Below are 15,309 nucleotides of genomic sequence, written 5' to 3'. Positions count from 1 at the left end.
CTGAATGTCTGTTTTTTTCTACTGGCTATTGGACTAGAATGATGAATGGGCCCATCTAGAAAGGAAATAGTTTGAATGCAAAGATGCTATGATTGTCTTTACTTATTAGATATTTGGATTCTATTTTCTATTTTCTCTGTTTTATGATTGTAACTCCACGTAAGTCACCCAGAGCCATTATTACAAGTTGGGTGGTGGTAAAGATAATCCAAATAAACAGTAGCATTAAAAAAAAAATTGGCACAAAAACAAATGAGTACACACATTTTTTTTATTTATTTATGGAATACATTTGTTGCCTCAGTCATCTGGGATTTTAGGCAATATAAAATATCCATAATGAATAAAACATTATAATGTGACCTATATAATTACAATATAAAACAAATTTCTACAGGTTTATGAAATCATTCTGGTAGCAGCAGATGCACACAGATTAATCCGCAAAGATCTTCTGGAAAAGCAAACTTTGTATAAACCTATGGAAGGCTATGAGGGTAGGAATCACCCTTCACTTCAGGGCAATCTATCCCAGATAAAGGGTGCATCTGCAGAGAATGCCTTCCCCGATCACACTTCTCAAAAGAAAAAGACTTAATCAGCCTGGTATTGCCTGGTCACCCAGACTGAATATGCAGGATATACCTGAGAAAGATATGTAGATCATAAGCCCTGAGCCAGGGGTGCAGCCCAGCAGGTTCTGACAAGTTCTGGACAACCGGTAGTGGAAATTTTGAGCAATTCAGAGAACTGGTAGTGGAAATTTTGAGCAATTCAGAGAACTGGTAGTGGAAATTTTGAGTAGTTCGGAGAACCGGCAAATACCACCTCTGGCTGGCCCCAGAGTGGGGTGGGAATGGGGATTTTGCAGTATCCTTTCCCTGGAGTGGGGTGGGAATGGAGATTTTACAGTATCCTTCCCCTGCCACGCCCACCAAGCCACACCATGCCCACTAAGTCACGCCCACAGAACCAGTAGTTAAAAAAAATTGTATTTCACCACTGCCCTGAGCCATATATGGCTTTATAGGTAACAGTCGCACTTAAATTGCCCTCAAAACCATACCAGTAATCAATGCATCCCCCATAGCCATGGTGTATGTATGAGAGCCAAAACTGCTGCATTGTAGATGGGCTAATCTTCCCACTTGGTTTTTCAGGAGCAACCTCATCTGGAGTGAATAACATTAATTCAATCAGATGATGACAAGAACATGAGTGGGGGTTGGACTAGATGACCTATAAGGTCCTTTCCAACTTTGTTAATCTAATCCAATCATGTGTGGCTGTCCTTGTGTCTCCAAGTCTAGTTAACACTATAACTGACAAGCCAATTGGAGGTAGGCAAAACTGTCTTTGCCACAGCTTCCAGTTGCTCTTTCAGCAGGAGATGCGAGCCCAGAGAGATACCTTGAGTTGTAAACCTGCTTGCTCTGAAGAAGCACAGCTCTGTCAAAAGTCAAAGTTGGTATCACCCTGGAGTCAGTAGGCTTCTGAATTACTGGTTGTTCCATTGTGGTTGAATGGAGTTTTAGTTTTTCCTAATCTCTGATATATCCTTTGGGCACTAAGGAAGGACTTCAACTTCATCCCTGATTTAGCCCAGCTTAGAGATACTGCATATAACTGGATATCATCTGTGTATTGCAAATTACAGAAATTCTAAAACGCTGAAACGTTCCAAAGGTTGGAAGAGACCTTTCAATGTCTTCTAGTGCAAACCCCCTGGTCGAGCAGGAGACTTTGATATTGAAATATTGATTATATTGAGGGATGCCCTCTCCCAGTGGCTTTATGTGGATGTCAAACAGGTTTAGAGAAGGGATTAAGTCCTGGGACACTCAAAATTGGAGTTCCAAAGGGACCAAACAGTCTTGTCTTGTCACCACTGATTGGATTCACCTGTTCAGGTAGGCATGTGCAGGTCATCTCAAAACAAGGAACAGGAAAATGCTAAGTACTTTAAGAATTACTTTCTAATTATGTACCACTTTATAATGCCTTGGTAAGGCCACACTTGGAATGCTGCATTCAGTTTTGGTCGCCACAATGTAAAAAAGATGTTGAGACTCTAGAAAGAGTGCAGAGAAGAGTGCAACAAAGATGATTAGGGGACTGGAGCATAAAACATATGAAGAATAGTTGCAGGAACTGGGTATGTTTAGTTTAATGAAAAGAAGGACTAGGGGAGACATGATAGCAGTGTTCCAATATCTCAGGGGCTGCCACAAAGAAGAGGGAGTCAAGCTATTTTCCAAAGCACCTGAGGGCAGGACAAGAAGCAATGGGTGGAAACTAATCAAGGAGAGAAGCAACTTGGAACTAAGGAGACATTTCCTGACAGTTAGAACAATTAATCAGTGGAACAACTTGCCTCCAGAAGTTGTGAATGCTCCAACACTGGAAGTTTTTAAGAAGATGTTGGATAACCATTTGTCTGAAGTGGCCTTAGCAGGGGGTTACACTAGAAGACCTCCAAGGTCCCTTCCAACTCTGTTATTCTATTCTATTCTACTTCAGACATATCAACAGGGAACAAGTGCCACTATGAACCTCCCAATAACTAGTAGGATTTTCCCCTTAACCTGCCTTTGTAGCTCTATGCTTGATTGATACTTTTGCTTGATTCAGCAGCATGCAAAGAGTATGTGATAAAATTTGAGGGCAGGGTGTCTTTGAACATTTTTTCCCCTTAGTTGTAAGTAGGTGCATAAAAATGCAAGATTCATTCACTAGCAAAATCAGTTTGATTTATTTGATATTATTAAAAAAAAAATAAAACTCTTGGTTTGCGGAGTATTCTTGGCCCACCGATATAGAAGGATAAAATATTTCCCAGTGCATTTGGTGTATTGTTTTCTAAAGAAACATCATGTAAATTTCTCCTTACATGAAGACCAGCAGAGATTATTATTATTATTTTTTCTGATCAGCAAAATCAAGATGAAAACAAAATGTGGGAACACTTTTCTACTTGTAAAGTTGGTGAAGCTGTTGTCACTCTTGTTTGGAACAAAAGAGCTTTTCTTATTTTCCAGCAAGTTCTTCCCAGGAATCCCAAGACTGCAATTACATTCTGGGCGATAGAAACCTTGGATGTTTTCACACACTTTAGAGTTTGGCATTTGTGGCTTTTAGAGCAAGCATAAAATATTGATGCGTTCAAATGTTGCTGTTTAGTTACTGTTAGATATCTATGGAACAAAGAGTGAATGTTGAATGACTCCAGAACCACATTATAGAATACATACTGCAGTGTGTTTTTGCATATATTAAAAAATCAGCAACCTTTAGATTTCTAGTTCTTCTGACATTATGTGCACAAATATGTATGTAGATAATGGGCTAGGTTGCTTTAGAATTTACAGCTATTGTATTGTCAGGTTGGCTCATGGTTTTGCAGATGTTCTTGATAAATCACATCCGTTTAGTCATGATCATCTGACCTCTCTGATTGAGACTGGAACCCTACTGGCTGGTAGCCAAAGACCATACAGAGTGAATGTATGTATTTTTTGTTTTATAAAAAGATAAAAACAGGTTTCCCTGTCTTGTACACACTCTGTGTGTGTGTGTGTGTGTGTGTGTGTGTGTGTGTGTGCTCATCTGTGTTTCCTAGCCGAGGGAGCCAGCATGCTTCCATGGTCATGTGACCAGCACGACTACATACCAAGGTGCACAAAATGCTTTTACCTTCCCACCAAAGTGGTATCTTTTTATCTACTTTATATTTGAATGCTTTTGAATTGCTGGGTTGGCAGGAGCAGAGGCAGAAATGGGAGTTCACCCTGTCATGTGGTACTTGGGTCTCAAACTGCTTACCTTTTGGATTGACAAGCCCAGCATCTTAACTACTGAGCCACCATGCATACACATTTACTGTATATATACAAGCACACAACATGTTATCTCTCTATCATCTATCTATCTATCTATCTATCTATCTATCTATCTATCTATCTATCTATCATCTTATATCTCTCATCTCTGTGTGTGTGTATGTGTGTGTGTTTGACAGGGGTGGGTTCCATTTACCTTTACTACTGGTTCGCAGTGGGAGCACGTGCGCGTGCTTCTGCGCCTGCGCAGCTCACCCATGATGATGTCATGGCAAGTGGGTGGAGCCTCCCGTCGGTTTTACTACCGTTTCTATAGAACCGGACCGAACCGGGAGCTGGTGTGTGACAGTTTACTCTAGTGGTTAAGACACCAGGCTAGATAGGAGACCATGAATTCTACTCCTGCCTTAGCCATGAAAGCCAGCTGAGTGATTTTGGGCCAATCACTCTCTCTCAGCCCAACTCACCTCATAGAGTTGTTGTTGTTGTGGGGAAAATAGGAAGGAGGAAGGAGCATTGTGTGCTTGTTGCCTTAATTTATTCATAAAATTTAAAAAAGCAGGATATAAATATGCAAGAAGATATAAATATGCAAGAAGACATAAATATATAGGCAAAGCCAAATTTCTCAAAGTCACTGGAAACCAAAAGCTGCAGTAATCCTCCAGGCAGAGGGTAGGAAGGGAGAGAAAGAGATCTGGATATAAGGATGTTCTATCAATTAAATTGATGTAATTGCTACAGTAAATAACAGGTTGAATTATGCATGTCTTGCATATTCAGAAATAATGCTCTCTTTACCTGGGTAATTCCTAATCATAGCCTATAACCATAAACTTATTTTTTAATTCTATTCTTATTTCTACAGCTATTTTCTTCCACTAAGAACTAAGTAGAGCAGGACCTGGCTTCCTTAACTTGCCTTTAGCTATTTTAATCCCATTACTTGATTGCTTTGCTTTCTGACATTAACTCCCCTCTGATAATAATTTGACCTTATTTTCTTTTTTTCTAGCATGCTAGCTTTTTTAAAGACAAAGTGGAGGGAGAAGACTCAAAACAGCTTTCCTTCCTCTCTCTTCCTTCTTGAAAAAGCTGACCATTTTCAATTCTGTTGTGACTCCCGAAGAGCTTCTTTCCTCAATGCTACTTAGCTCTCTTTCACCATGACCATTACCCCCTTCAGATGTTGCTGTCACTTCTGTGGTTGGGAGAATCTGCATGTTACCATCACACACACCACAGACTCCATCAGTTCTCTTGCAGCTCTTCTTCCCACCCACCCACCCCCTTTTTTTCCCTCTTCAGCATCTTCAGTTCCCTGATCCCTCAGTGAATGGACAGTGCCATCAGTGAATCAAGAAGAAAATATTTTGAGTTCCAGACTTGTCCACTTTAAGGCCTACGCCAAAGGCCTACATGCCCACCTTTCACAGAACCTTTGATCAGTAGTTGACATATTCATTCATTCATTCATTCATTCATTCATTCATTCATTCATTCATTCATTTTCTATAGCCACCCATTTCAGTCGATGACTCTGGGCAGCTTACAATTCCAAAGTATAAAAACAATTTAAAACAATAAAAAAAAAACTTTGAAAATTAATATATACAGCAGCCAAGATCATTGGCCATTTTACAGTAAAGCCAAGAAACATGGTTCTTAACACATTCAACACCCCCAATTCGGGAGCACAGCCAGGTTTTTAAAGCTTTATGTAAGGCCAACAGGGTTGGGGGCCATCCTAATCTCCGATGGGAGGATATTCCACAGGGCAGGAGCCACTGCAGGAAGGCCCCATCTTTTAGTCCCTGCCAGTTAACATTCTTTGGCTGATGGGACCTGCAGCATGCCCAGTCTACAGATTGAATTGGATGGGTAGAGACTGTTGGGAAAAGGCAGTCCCTTAGGTAACGTGGTCACAAGCCAGGTAGTGTTTTAAAGGTGACAATCATCTTTCTAGATGTATCTTCAGAACTCCTACTGTGCATAAGAAGAAATATCAAACTGAAATTTTAGAAAGAATGGGGGGGGAGGGAAAAAAGGTCTTGCCCCTGCCACGTATCCTCTAAAAAACAGGTTTGAGCTTTGGATATAAGTAATTAAATATTAAATGCTTCCAGGTCCATAAAGTGTTGGTTATTACCAATAAAGCCCTGCATGGCATGGGTCCTGGTTACATGAGGAACCAGGCCTGCCCCACCAGTGCCAGCAAAGGAGGCACACTGCAGATCCTGTCAGTCAAGGAATTCTGGCTGATGGGGTCCAGGAGAAGAGCCTTCTCTTCTGTGGCCCCAAACCTTTGGAACATCTTGCCCCCCTGAGGTGAGCTTGGCTCCCACCTGATCTTTTGCAAGAGCCTGAAAACCTGGCTCTGCCAATTGACTTGGGGGCCCCAAAGGGGGGAGTATCACACTGGGGGTAGTTGATAGACCAATATCGGATTCCATCTTCTCCCCTGTACAATCTGCTTCTTTCCTTCCCACCTTTGATGTATAACCTGCATTTTTATGGTGATTTTGTACATACATGCATATATACATATACATGTACATATGTATATGTACATCAAGGGTGGGTTTCTACCAATTTGCCCCGGATCAGACGAACCGGTAGTGCTGGCGGTGGGAGGTTCGCCCATCCACCCAGACGTCATCAAAAACACCCGCATGCTACTGATAGCAAACCGATAGCGCCGGGATTTGAATCCCACTACTGATGTACATGTACATTTACAAGTACATATATACTTGTAATATATACATATCAAATTTATATTTGACTGATAAAGAAATAAAGGGAGACTAGTATAGATCTATTTCAAGCTACTTAGCTCTCATCAGCTAGCCATATCCTTACTTGGATTTGAATATAAATTTGGTATAAAATGGTTTGCCGTGAAGGGCTCCTGGATTGGAGCTGAAAGGCGAAAAGGATGCAGCATGCTCCCTCCCACATGCTGGGGTAGACCAGGTATCTCGATTGAAAAACACTTTATATATAATATATAATTTTGATGTTGTAAGGCATCCAGAGTTACCTTACAGCGAGATGTGTGGCAAACAAATGTAATAAATAATTAATCAGTTAATGAACAATAAATAAATGTTAACACCTCCTCTTTTTTTCTCCAAAGAATCAGCAACTGTTCAGCATTTCCTAAAGGAATTCAAGGTTTCTTTTCCTTATCTAACACAGTATCTCTTAGGTGAAGCTGAATTATGGTTACACAAAGCCATCCCATTGAGCTTCACTATTGAGTGGAGATCTGACCATTTTTGTCAGATATTCTAACCCTCTGTGCAAACCAGAGCAATGTTAAAATATGGATGTGGTTTGCGTATGGAAATTGTTTAGCTTCTGTGGGAAATCTCCATCTGTGCCTGATCGGAAGAATGCTGGGATGGTTCCCCTGAGTAGAAGGAAAGGTAGCAAGAATGGATGTAAAAACTATAGGGGAATTTGTTAAGTATGGCTGAGAACATGCCAGGCAGAATTCTGATCATAAAGGTGCAAGAGGTGACGGTGAACAAAATTTAGAGAATGCATTGTGGGTTTTTGTCAGGCAAACGGACCAGATTTTAAAGAAATATATGAATATGAGAAAGAACATTTATTGCACATTTCTTTGTTTAGAGAAGTGAATATAGAGTTAAAAGTGGGTTGCTGAGTATGAAAAGAGCTGGTATATAATGGAAGTGAAGTGTGTGGGTGAATAAATGAATAAATAAATGCTTAGCAAATGTTTCAATATTAGGAAGGGAATAAGAGAAGAATGTGTGATTCTTATCCTATTATTTTTTAATGCAATGGTGGATAATTGTATAAGGAATCTTTTTGGTGATATTAGAGATAGAGGACACGAATGAAATTTGAGAAGGATGTTTTGTTGTTCATTAAAAACCTGAGTGATTTGTAGCAGTCAGGTAGATTGTACGATGTAAGGAGGATCTGACAGAAAAAAGTGAATTATTGCATGGTGAAAATGAGATCAAGTAGGTGAACTTGTATACCTTGGTAGAAAATTGTTAAAGATGGGGGGAAGGATTGAAGATATTTTCAGCCATGCAAATCTGAGCAGAAAAGGATTAAGTAGCTCTTGGCCTAAAGTCAAAAAAGGATATTTGCCAAGGAAGCAAAACTGCGTATAAAAGCACATTTTCCCTATTTCATTATAACAGAAGTGAGAGTTAGGTCTGTCAGGAGATATATAAAAGTTGAATATAACAGGAACAGGGTTTTTAAGAATAAAAATAAGAAAGAGATAAAATCAGGAATGATTGGGTGATGAATGAAGGTGGATTGAATTTAAAAGTGAGCAACCAGTGAAAAAGGAACCTACTGAGATTGTTTAGCTATATGGAGAAAATGAATGTGATCAAATCCCAAAACACAAATACAAAGGAAGAGTGAATGCATTGAGTAAAAGGGGGAAAACCAAGAAAATTGTGGTTGTGTAGAATTGATGAGATCTTGAAAAAAAAATAGGTAGTGAGCATTTGAAAAAAATAAAGGCACTGTATAAATCGGTTTATGACTTTCTGGGTACAAGATTGCTTTGCCAGGATAGAAAGGCATCCAGAGGGTGTTTGAATGATGTGGCTGTAGCTATTTATGATTTAGCTATTTCCCCCATTCCTTTCCCTTATTTCATTCCTTTAATTTATTTCTTACTCCTTTGCTTAATGCTGTTAATCCAAGAAGGAATAAAGTGAAGAACATCTATTTAAGCACATGCATTATTTGATTGTGGAATAGAGCGGTGGCCTAGAGGTGGAGCTCTTGCCTCACAATCAGGAGGCTGTGAGTTTGATCCTAGGTAGAGGCAGATATTTCTCTCTCTGGGCACACTGAGAAAATATCTGCTGAATATAACTTCGCATTGGCAACAGGAAAGGTATCCGGCCAGTAAACACTCGGCTCCATTCAATTGCCCAGACTCCACCACGCAAGGAATTATGAGGTCGTTAAAGGGGATGAAGATTATTTGATTGTGGAACATGTATTAATTACCCTACAAAGGTAATTATGGGCATAGGATGCTGTGTATTAAGTAAATTCTACCTCATATATGCAAATATTACCTACCCAATTTGCAGTGTTTGCTTCCTATTTTGTAAATTTTCATGGGAATGTTTACCGAAGAATCTATCTCTATGTTGCTCAGTGATATCCCTGAAATGACTTGACTTTGTTATTTTTTTTTTTTAATTTGATTTATATGCCGCCCTTCTCCGGAGACTCAGGGCGGCTTACAATGCGCTAAGCAATAGCCTTCATACTTTTGTATATTTTATACAAAGTCAGCTTATTGCCCCCACAAACTGGGTCCTCAATTTACCTACCTTAGAAAGGATGGAAGGCTGAGTCAACCTTGAGCCTGGCAAGATTCAAACTTACTTTAATTGCAGACAGCTGGTGTTAAATTACAGTGCTTTTAGTCTGCAGAGCTATCCAGGCTCTTATTGCTTGTAGCCCTGAAGAATTAAGCCTATCAAAATAGGTTTGTTCTTTCCTCATGGATGGTTAGAAATGTCTTTATCATTAGAAGGAAACGGCTGTGTCTCACAAGAGTAAAGAGATTTTTAATCATGAGAAATAGTTCAAGATTTTAACTTTTAATATAATAAAAACAATGGCATAAAACACTTCTGGGTAATTGGCTTTGTTCCAGTAGTCTAATCTTTTATGTTACTGGATCCTTGAAATATAAAAACCTATTCTTTCATATCTGCTCTTCAGGAGTCCATGTGATATGACATTAAAGCTAGTACCAGCCCACAATTCTTAACATAACCTTATAGTGTTATATCCACACAAGAAAAGATGATACTGATATTCTCAGCAGAGAGACAGTTTGGTATACAGTGGTTAAGGCACAAGGTTAGAAATCAAGACACCCTGAGTTCTAGTCTTGTCTTGGACACAAAACTAGCTAGGTGACTTATGGGCCAGACACCCTCTCTCAGCCCTTGGAAGGAGGCAAGGGCAAACCAATTTCAAAAAGTCTTTTCCAAGTAAAATTAAGAGATTAGTCCAGGGATTAGTCCAAACAGGAGTCAAAACAAAAACCTTCCTCCAGTTGTTGTTTTTAATTTAATTTAATTTAATTTCCAATTTATATACCACCCTTCTCCCTGAGGACTCAGGGCGGTGTACAGCCAAAATAAGAACATAGAATACAAATATTAAAAACAGTTAAAAATATATATAAATTTGGCCCAGACATTAAGAAATCACAAACTGATTAAAAGAATTTTAAAAATTTCTTCTTAAACCAGTCCGGCTTGCTGGAAAAGATGGGTTTTAAGGGCCTGACGGAAGGCACTGAGGTCATGGATTCTCCTTATCTCAGGGGGCAACTGATTCCAGAGGGTAGGAGCCCCCACAGAGAAGGCCCTCCCCCTGGGGGTCACCAGCCTACATTGTTTGGCTGATGGCACCCTGAGGAGGCCCTCTCTGTGGGAGCGCACGGGTCGATGGGAGGTCGTCAGTAGCAGCAGGTGGTCTCGCAGATAGCTAGGCCCTATGCCATGGAGCGCTTTAAAGGTGATGACCAACACCTTGAAGCGTACCCGGAAGACCACTGGGAGCCAGTGCAGCTCGTGCAGGAGCGGTGTTACATGGGAGCGCCATGTTGCTCCCATCACTACCCGCACTGCTGCGTTCTGGACCAGTTGGAGCCTCCGGGTGCTCTTCAAGTTTTTAATTCCAAGTGTCCAAAATGTGTACACAAATCAGAAAATTGGGGGGGAAATGATTGGTTTCAAATGTTAAGAGAGGACTATGTGCTTTTCTCCCATCCTTCTTGTCATCTGGCAAGAAGAGATTAAATTTTTTGATTTCTATTTTTAATACATTTTGTTCCAAGGTTGACATAGGTGACATAGAGAAAAATTAAGCTTTTTATCCCCTAAAATTTCTTTCTAGCATGGATGGCGTTAATTAAAGGTATTTTACAGAATACAGAATAATAGAGCTGGAAGGACCTTGGAGTTCTTTTAGTCCAACACCCTGATCAAACAGAAAATCCTATAGGATTTCAGACAAGTGACTGCCTAGTCTCTTCTTAAAAGCCTCCAGTGATGAAGCACCCACAACTTCTGAAGGCAAGCCATTCCACTGTTAAATATTCCCACAGTTAGGAAGTTTCTCCTTGGTTCTAGATTGCTTCTCTCCTTGATTTTACTAGGACAAGAATCTGGAAAGATGAATGGTAAAGTCCCAGACATATTTTTGCTAAATCTCAATCTCTTTTATCTCTATCTTTGTCATAGATTGCTACTGAAAGTTTTTCTTTTGCACCTAATAAGTTTAGAAGATATATTTGGCTCAAAACTGATAAGTTCTTGGCTCCTTTTCATATACAGGCTTTTTGTGCTGTTCCCATTAGTATGTTTCCTCTTTTCTATATATACATATTTTCTCCAGTTATTAAAGAAATGGTTGCTGAAATAGTCCCAGAACCTCCCTATATAATGTGTCCTTTAGTTCCTTTCTTTTCTTTCTTCTATTCATCTACTTTCTTCTTCCTTCTTTCCTGATGTTCTTGACCAAACTCTGAGCCACAAATTCTCCTCCCTTTATCAGCTTGAGCCAGGGGAGAGATTAAGTGTTTTTCTGTCGAAGCACCTGGTCTACCCCAATATGGGACTTAATCTCTCCCCTGGCTCAAGATGATAAAGGGAGGAGAACTTGTAGCTCAGAGCTTAATACAACTGCCTAATATGCAGGCAGCCCAAGTTTGAATTCTAGTAAGGGTATGGCTAGCTAATGAGAGCTAAATAGATCTATACTGGTCTCCCTTTATTTCTTTATCAGCAAATATAAATTTGATATATAGATAACAGTTCCCATACATAGAACACATAGAACACAGGATGCAGCATGCAGCATGATCATCTACAGTTGGGTTTCTAATGAGGCCTAAACCCATGTAAATATTGCAGATTAGCAGAAGCATAAAAAGGGAAAAGCTCGACAACTTGTTTTTAATCTTTTTTTTTCCTGGTTTTTTTCTTTATTTTTTCTTTTATTTTTTAGTATTTCAAATTTGCTAAGCTTGCTTTATTCACCTGCTTTTCCTTTATTGACATTAATATATATTCACCCACCCTGCCAAGCAATAGCATGATGAAGATTTAATATCTTAATATTAATTAAAGAGCCTTGGTAGTACAGTGGTCTAAGGCACCCTGTTATTAAGCTGGTTATTAAGACCAGATGCCTGCAATTACTGCAGGTTCAAATCTCGCCAAGGCTCAAGGTTGACTCAGCCTTCCATCCTTTCTAAGGTAGGTAAATTGAGGACCCAGTTGTGGGGGCAATAAGCTGACTTTGTATAAATATACAAAAGAATGAACGCTATTGCTTAGTGCATTGTAAGCCGCCCTGAGTCTCCGGAGAAGGGCGGCATATAAATCAAATTTTAAAAAAAAACATGTTGAGATTTTGGAAAAAGTGCAAAGAAGAGCAACTAAGATAATTAAAGGCCTGGAGACTAAAACATATGAAGAACAGTTGCAGGCTATGGATTTGGTGAATCTAGAGAAAAGACGGACGGGGGGGGGGCATGATAGCAGTATTCCAGTATTTGAAAGACTGCCACAAAAAAGGATGGGGACAATTTATTTTCCAAAGCACCCAAAGGCCAGACAAGAAACAATGGATGGAAACTAATCAAGGAGAGAAACTACATAGAATTAAGGAGAAGCTTCCTGACAGTGAGGACAATTAACCAGTAGAACACTTGCCTTCAGAAGTTGTGGGTGCTTCATCACTGGAGGTTTTTAAAAAGACACTGGATAGTCACTTGCCTGAAATGATATAGGGTCCCCGGCTTCAGCAGAGGGCTGGACTAGATGATCTCCAATGTTCCTTCCAGCTCTATTCTGATTCTGATTCTGATCTATTAAATTAGCTTAAGACCAAACCTTTATTATAAAACAAATAACTTGATGTGTGCTCTGCCTTTATTTTTTCATTTCATACCCAATGTTATATTTAGCTTAGTAGAAAAAGTCAAATAATTGTATTTCATATAGATAGACATTTCTTTTTCTCTTACCTATATTCATTACTCTTGAAGCACCTAAATAACAGAATATTAAAAATTTAAGTAAATTATATCAATATTGAATTGAAATAACATATATTAAAACTGAAAAGGTGGCACAATGAAAGGTTTATACTATAGGTAGATTTAATAATACGGTAGGTTAAAAGATTGAATCAGTTCTATATTAATACTTTACAGATATATTTTTAATTTCTTTAAATGTAACTCATGTAACTACTATTTGTATGTTCTTTTTGGATTATATTAGTAATGTTTCTTTTTATTATACTTCTTCATATCTTCTAGTTGTTATACTTCACCAATAAAACATTTACATGTAAAAAAGAGGAAAAAACAATTGCTACCAGCCTGCCTTCAATTGAGGACCTGTATACTGTACGAGTTAAAAAGAGGGCTGTGAAAATATTTACAGACCCCTCACATCCTGGACATAAATTGTTTCAACTCCTACCCTCAAAACGACGCTATAGAGCACTGCACACCAGAACAACTAGACACAAGAACATTTTTTTCCCGAACGCCATCACTCTGCTAAACAAATAATTCCCTCAACACTGTCAAACTATTTACTAAGTCTGCATTACTATTAATCTTCTCATTGTTCCTATCACCCATCTCCTCCCGCTTATGACTGTATGACTATAACCTTGTTGCTGGTATCCTTACAATTTATATTGACTGTTTCCTAATATGATTTGATTGCTTATTTGTCCCCTATGACTATCATTAAGTGTTGTACCTTATGATTCTTGACGAATGTATCTTTTCTTTTATGTACACTGGGAGCATATGCACCAAGATAAATTCCTTGTGTCCAATCACACTTGGCCAATAAAGAATTCTATTCTATTCTATTCTAAAACATAACTGAACAGATTGTTCTTACCCAATTGCTTCCTTATGGGCAAGTCAATATTTTTGGGGCTCATTTCAATCAAGCTTTGGGTCCATCATTTTACTAAATCAGTCCAAGCTTGGGTTATCAATTATATGTTGATGGCTAGGGCAAATCACCAATCCCCAGTATAGTGCTGCTATATTTGCCTGTATCATTTGTCATCTGTGATCATAAAATAATGCAATCTTCTGTAACTTAACTAGTCATCAATGATACAGTTTCTCATTGGTTTCAATCTTAACATTATTCATTGCATATTTCTGGCTAACTGGAAGGGCCTTTGCATTAGCTTTTTCACATACCTGTGGAGCTCCTTCAGGATTTAATTTTAATTTAGCTTGTACACGTTGTCATTAGTTTTTTTTTATTATTATTATTATTTCCCTTTTAACTATCAAATCTGTGCTGATATTAGACAAGCTTTTGCCTCAGTCTTCCTTCCCTAAAAGCATAGCTGAGATCTCCAATTGGAGATCTCTTATAACCTTAATCCAACTTTTATAGCCTTAAATTAAACAAGGAAAAGATTGATTTTATTACTTTTCATCCTCATCTTTCTTCTCTCTCACACTATCTTGGTTCTTTTGCTTCCCAGAACTGGTGGTTACTGCAAACTTCAATGTCTGAAGTTTGATTTGGGAATTCTTAGAGACGAGAAGCTTAATTTAAATCCTTTCATCAATAAATGTTCAAGAACTTGAACTTTTTGTCTTCAGTATACCTGAAGAATTCAGTCATACCTTACTTTAGAAGCAGCTAAGCAGTTAGTTCCTGCCTTGGTAGTGTCCCACCTGGATTACTGTAGTACTTTGTTTAGTAGGTCTTACAGTTTCTGCTCTATCCCCACTAATGCAGGTCCAGAAAAAAGCAGTTATTATGCAGTCTTCAATCTCTCCCAGTATAGTTCTTTTTTTTTTTTTTTGGCCAGTCACTACAGTTTTTGGATCTTCAGGAACATTATTAGTTTAAATTGCTGGTACTGACCTCTTAGATGTTTTACACAGTTATTTGAATAACTTGATTACTGTATATAACTTTTTCCTATGCAAAGGTAAAGATAAAGATTTCTCCGGCCAGTCTAGGGGGAAGTTCTCATCTCTGTTTCTTAGCCGAGGGAGCCAACATTGTCTAAATATGCTTCCATGGTCATGTGGCCAGCATGATTATACACCGAGGTGTGTATAACATTATTACCTTCCCACCAAAGTGGTACCTATTTATCCACTCACATTTGCATGCTTTTAAATGGCTAGGTGGGTAGGAGCTGGATTTTCCTATGCAGTCAACCCAATTCTACAACCAAGGTCAATTATTTTTCCTCACATTAAAATTCTTCATGTTGAGATGCCAAATCACATTTTAGAGTTTTTGCCATTTAGCTTCTATTCTTTGGAATTTACTCCCCCTTGAATTACCTCTGAAGTTCAATCTTTTGAAGGATCTTTATGAAACTTGGGGGGAATCCAATTATTTGATAGTTTAGTTTATAC

General features: G+C 38.7%; 1 protein-coding gene across 2 annotated transcripts in view; it reads left to right on the top strand.

The window, feature by feature from the left end:
• The window catches only part of TAFA1 (TAFA chemokine like family member 1), a 467,162-nt gene that overhangs the window by 78,042 nt on the left and 373,811 nt on the right, over positions 1-15,309 (top strand). The gene's annotated exons all lie outside the window — the stretch shown is intronic.

This window comes from Pantherophis guttatus, chromosome 2, assembly GCF_059756535.1.
Source record: "Pantherophis guttatus breed Tessera chromosome 2, ASM5975653v1, whole genome shotgun sequence".
Lineage (NCBI taxonomy): Eukaryota > Metazoa > Chordata > Lepidosauria > Squamata > Colubridae > Pantherophis > Pantherophis guttatus.
The sequence above is the reverse complement of the archived record's forward strand: the minus strand, read 5'-3'. Positions and strand labels throughout refer to the sequence as shown.